Raw genomic sequence first — 6473 nt, 5'->3', positions numbered from 1 at the left:
ACGGAGATGCACGTGACCAGTTTTAGGTTCAACACATAGCGTGCATTTTGTAATTTAAGTTTGAATAATTCTCTGTTAAAACAGCCATTCTATGTGTTTAGCTCAGTTTGCAGAGTATGGTATATAATAAGTGCATATATTGTTAATGTTGTTGTGTGTGTGTGTAAATAATGGTGTGTTTATTTCGTAAGTAACTGTATAAGTTCCAAGAACTGAAAAAAGAGACAAAAAGTGAGAGAGAGAGAGAATATGTTACAGTTTGTATAAGCCAAATAAACAAGAAACAATTAATAAAATAAGTTTGTTAAGGGCAGAGCAATGTGTTCAATTGGATTGTTTAATTAATTAAAAGGAACACTAGACTAGATTTACATGATACAAGTTGCTCACTCTTGCAGCCTTATTCATGATAGCACTACAGAGAGTTCAAGGACACTCCAGAGTGGATTCAACATCAGTTTCATTTGTGTGCTTTTGATGAACAATGTGTATTTGTTAAGTATTGCACTTTACTAATAAAACACAGCTACCAGAAATAATGAGTCAATCTGGCCGGCTTTATTAGAAGCACCACAAGAAAGAGAAGATGTGTAATGTCATGCTTAGTGCGACCCTCTTTCAAGTGAGTGAACGCTTCATTAAGAACAGCCGGGAAACACCAGTGAAATGAAACCATTATTTTTTTACTGCTTCTTTAAAATTAGATTCATCTGTCTGGTAGTCGCAGAGGGGAGGAAGTCCGTCTCCAGCCAGGACGAGCTGCTGACCCTCAGGGATCAGGTGACATCGGGAGGAAGTGAGTGTTCCCCTCGTGCATCGCCTCAGAAATGTGTTCCCTGCTGCAGCTCCTTTACAGGGTAACGTATAAAATGCATATAATTACACATTACTCATCCTGGCATGTCGCTTTATGAGGCTTTAATTACAGTTGGAGGTTTGTACAAGTGGTGGATGAAGTGCTCAGATGTTATATGTAGTAAAAGTAATAATACCACAGTGTAGAAATACTCTAAAAGTCCTGCAAGCATTAGCAACAAAATATACTTCTGTACCAATTCTGTACTTGTTTATTATCCAAGGTGTCCATTTTCGGAATAATATATATTATATACCTGGTTTAAAATAAGTGTTGCTATAATGTGTCTATCATCTTAATTTTGCAGCTGTTAAAGGTCCCATGTCATGGCCATTTCTACTGATCATAATTCCATTGTTGAGGTCTACTAGAATACATTTATATTGTGCAATTTTCCAAACTCACATTGGTGTCTCTAACAGCATCTCTGCGTAGTATGTGTATTCACTCTCTGTCCTAAACGGCTTGTTGGAGCTCCTGCCCCCCCCCTCCCTGTGAGCCCAGTGGCCGTCTGCGAGACACAGCGAAACCCAGCCTGAAACACACACACACACACCCGCAGCCTGGCTGGGAGTTTGTGTGTGTGCCCAGGCTGAGTTCCGCGGTGTCTCGCTGACCCCACACCACTGAGCCAGCTCACAGTGTCCCGCTCCTCGCAGCAGAGAGCCTCGCAACGTCCTGCCGAGTGTGTGTGTGAGAGGAAGTCCGCGGATTGGTCCAAACGTAACGTCACTATACCCAAGAAGTAAACAATTGAAAAAGAGAATTGTCCAACGAGGCGTTCTGGGGCAGCATAGACAGGTCTTCTCTGTGTTAGAGTTTTACTTGCTGCAGGGTGTACTTTGAGGGTTTGTGACTCTGCAGACCGTGTGTTATACCGCTACATAACACACAAGGGGACGGGTAATAACCAGAAAAGCATGACATGGGCCCTTTTTAAAGGATAAGAAAACATTAAAACTGCCAGTTATCTTCATCCATTATAGCACATCATAGTTAATTGAATTTGTATTAATAATATAAACCTGCAAAAGGAACTAATGTTGTCAAATGTATGTAAAAAAAGTACATTATTTGCAGCCAAGATTTACTAGAGTCAATGTATAAAGTAGCTTAACATGGAAATACTCAAGTAAAGGTAATGTACCTCAAAATGTACTTAGGTACAGTACTTGATTAAATGTACTTTCCACCTCTGGTTTGTACATGTAGTAAAATCACAGATCATAAATAAATGTGTGTGATTTAGGGGATTTATAAAAAACAATGCCATCTTGTGGTGAAATGTACGTACTACAGTAAACCTTAGAGGACTATATGATTCATTGCAGTGACTAAAAACACACATTTATTAAAGAGTTTAAAGAATATTGGCATTAAATAAATGTATCACTGACACCTGTTTGATCTGTTCTGTAAAGTATTGTTGAAAAATATCACTCAAGCTTGAACCTCAGGATCCATGTATCTGTGATCCTCTCCAGAATGGAAGTAGTCATCACATACAGAGCATCAACTAGTTCCTGAACAGTGTCCTTCACATGCTGATATCCAAGAGAGGGAGTTCCACAGTCACAAGATGGAGGAATAGAAAGCAGTATTCAATGTTTACTTCAGATTAGCTCCACGTCAGAAATGAGCATGCTTGTCATATGTCTCTCTCCATAGAGGCTGAATCATCATGTTAATCACATAGCTATCATATGCCTCAAACAGTCCTGATGCTCTTCTAGGTAATCACACATGCTGTCATGTTCACAGCTACAGTTGGGATACCTTTGATATCATGTTACTCTCATATTGGAAGAGGACATTCAGTGTTTTCCCAACAGCATGGTACTCAAACACTGATCCTAATTCCACATTCCCTCGTCTGTCCCTACTGTAATTCTCCATTCATCCACCAGATGCCCTCACACTTCCCCTCTCCCCCCCCCAAAAAAAAACCATACACCTGTTCCCACTTCCCTCATCACTCTAGCCCCGCCCACCTGCTCACCTGCCCCTCATTCCCCAATCAGCCTCTCATCACTCGCCCTGTTTCACTCCTTCTTCTCAGACCAGAGTAGTGGAGGTCCTGCAGTGTTGACTTTTAAAACATTTTTCAAGCCCTCAATTTTGTCTGTTAAGATGCCGTAGTTAAATCTGCAAACACGTGGACACATCTTCACCAAACACTGTTGTTGAGGTATACTATTACTCTCCTTAGTGTGTGTAACCCCATGCTTCAACTACGCATGATATCATATTCACACATTTTCTCAACCACATGATCGCTAAAGTTTAAGAAATGTAGGTTTTGACTTTGATGCAGGGCTCTCAAACTTAAATATCTAATTGAATTGCAGACTGCATTATTTCTTATACAGAGCAAAACACTGAATCATAACAGAACATTGTACAATATGAACATCAGGTTTAAAGAGGCCTGTCATTGCTCATTTCAGGTTCATTTGAGTATTAAGTGTCTCTACTGGGACATGTCTCCATGCTTTAATGTTCAAAAAGCACCTATTTTCACCCTCTGTCTGAAACCAGAGCCATTATGGGCTTTACAAACTGCTCAGTGTGTTTTCTGAATTGTTTACCATGTGTGGAACAAACTATATAGGTAATCGAGTAATACAAATACCGCTACAACACTAACATCACATTTGTGCATAATGACGTATTTTATATACATTTTCTTATATTCCTTTTAACTTACAGTATGTTTACATTGTTTTATATCCGTTCTCATTTAATCTGGGTTTCCCCTTTATGTCCCACATGTAGAGGTTTGAAACAAAGGAAGCTTTTGTCAGCTCGCACAATTCATATTCCCCGTCTTCAGTGTTGCTTTCTGTTAATCAGTCCTCAGACAAAGAGAGAGCAGCACTCACCCCTGGGGCAAAAAGGAGAGACTCAGCCAGGCTGTCTCCCCCATGCCTCCCTCCCTTCAAAAAACCTGTCTCCGTCTCAAAGGCAGAGATGAAAGGGAATATGCAATGCGTCGCCTTTGACTGTGCGGTGTTATTAGGGGAAGTTTACTGGCCTTGTCTGCGTTTTAAACACAGCAGCAGACGGCTGTTTGAGAAGCTGCGGCTGCTTGGATAGAGACTTAAATACTTCAAATTACATTCTCTGATTGGTAAACATCTGCAGAAAGGAATACACTGTAGAGAGTAATGCATTACATGTAATCAGGATACAAAACCAGCAACTATTCCCTCCTGCAAATTGACCCATTTTCCTGTCTTCTTGTATTTGGATCAACACATTTCTCATGAGTTATGATGTCCTCCAGCAGGGGGCGTTAGAGACCACTGAGACCCAGCTGTCTGTATTGTCTTACCCACCATTGGGGGTTATGTGGGAACATTACAGTGGGGCTATTCAAGGCCAAAGCAGGTTATGGCAGTGCATCAAAATAACCCAGAATGCCCGGCAGTGAGGACAGAGAGCTGGGGAAGATAAGGTCAGAATATCGTCCGCCCAGCGATGCATGCACAAGCACTTTTTATCCCAGACAGTGAAATCAATTTATATTCAGGGTTGTCTGTCTCATCGAGAATCAGAGAAATATTCTGCTTGCGTACGCCGGTGTTACCTCGCTTCACCCTGCAGTCTCATCTCCTCTCTGTCTGCAGAACACCAGTCTGGAGTCTGAGGTGCGTTTGAGGAGCGTGGGACACACACAGCCAGCAGTCATGAGTCTGATGATAACATGCATGCATCATGACACAGAGTGTACGGCACAGTGTGTGTGACTCAGAAGTGTGTGTGTCATCATGCTGCTGATAGCGGCTTGCTGTAGTTTGTTGGTCTCTAATCACTCTTTAAAGTAGTGACTCAAATACTTGTTGGCATTTTCTCTCATATCTTATTTGTTCATCGGTCATATCTTGGCCAGATTTGATGCCAAGACGAAGTTGGAAATGTCCCAACACTCTAAAAGAAAAGAAAGCATAGCTATCAATTGAGGAAACACACTTTGAAGGGGCCATTATCTGCACGTTGTTCAGGTTAATATTTGTATAGTGTCTGTCCTTTGCTGCAGCACCTCTTTCCACCCTCTGTCTGAAACCATACATCAGTGTTTTAATGTTTGTAACAGAAATAGCCACATGGCTGCTGTTGTTCATCAGATGGCTCAGCACCCTTGACGTCAGAAACAACACGTTGTTGTTGTTATTTTTGACCACATCGGCTCTAACTCGTACGCACTCTTGTGCAATCATCTGCTCCTCAGACATGTTTGACGTGAGAGCAACTGCTCAGTGTGTGATCCACGGAGAACAGAAGGCTGCCTGTGTGTGCTGCCAGATGGAAATATGGAGGATGCATTGGATGGTGATCTGAATGAAAATGACTTGTTTCTATTTTGTTGGCAAAGTAACTAGACTCCTTTTTAAATCCTCAGACTTTGTGTCAGTGGACAAAAACCATGGATGTATTTCAGAGCTTCTTATATTTGTGAATCCCTCATGTTACCGGCCAGTTTTTCTTTGCAAGAAAAGTGAGTAGGAGGAGGGAGAGAAATAAGACGATGAGGAATGAAAGGAGCAACATGGAGGTGTATATATTGATCCTTTCGCTTCGTCACAAATCGAAGAAACAACCGGAGAAAAGCCAAAGCTTGGAAGGGATCACAAAGCTTACTTTTCTCAAGAAGAAGCCCCAATACCAGATCTGAGGTTGCTTAGCAGCAAACAGCAGCATTGCATTAAGATATGAGTCATTTAAGGGACTTTTATGACGGACATGATTCCTCAGATCACTGAAATCACAAGTGACTGATGCTGGGAGTCGACACAATGTCCGTCGAGACGGAACAAGATAAACAAGCTTTTGTTCTGCTGTCAGAGACACTCGTTTGTTTGGTTGTTTTTGCGCTCCATAATTGACTCTAATTAGGTGCAGCAGTCCACCCAGGCTGCGTGTGTTTTGGAGAAACAGTGGAGCTAAAACAGAAGAAAAACCAGGGCTGAGTTTCACCGAAGAATTTCTCAGCTCATTTGTTCCCAGTGCCTGATCCTCGGCTCCAAGTTGGAACCAGTGTGTCATTAGGTATTCTTTCCAGCATTGGAAAGGAGAAGCAAACTGTCTCCAAACACATGGTTCTCATTTGAGGGAGAACATGAGTTGTGTTGTGCAGCAGGCTGTCCCTTTCAATCAATCATCAATCAATCAGGGTTTATTTATACAGCCCAATACCACAGGTTGTACATTTGACTCAGGAGGCTTTTATAGCTTATTGAATACGACACCCTCGGTCCTTAGGCCCTCACCTCGGACAAGGAAAAAGAAACACCACATGTAATGGGGAGAAATGGAAGAAACCTCGGGGAGAGAAACAGAGGATACAGACGGGCAGTAGGTGTGGTGTGCAAAGGAAAAAGATAATACAGTTTATAGGTAGTCATGTCTAGAAGAAGAAGAAGAAGATGGATCCAGGTGGATGGCAACAGTCAGGAATCACAAACAGGTTTATCCAAGTATTTTTACGCCTACCAGGAATTTCCCTTGGTGCATCTGGTGCATACATGTATGTACAGTATACTATGACAACATACTCAAATCAAATATGTGCAGTATTGTTATGAAAAGTGGAAAGCTGTGCAGATATTAAGAGTGA

Source organism: Notothenia coriiceps, unplaced genomic scaffold (assembly GCF_000735185.1).
Source record: "Notothenia coriiceps isolate Sejong01 unplaced genomic scaffold, NC01 NC01_scaffold00020115, whole genome shotgun sequence".
NCBI classification, from domain to species: Eukaryota; Metazoa; Chordata; class Actinopteri; order Perciformes; family Nototheniidae; genus Notothenia; species Notothenia coriiceps.
The sequence above is the reverse complement of the archived record's forward strand: the minus strand, read 5'-3'. Positions refer to the sequence as shown.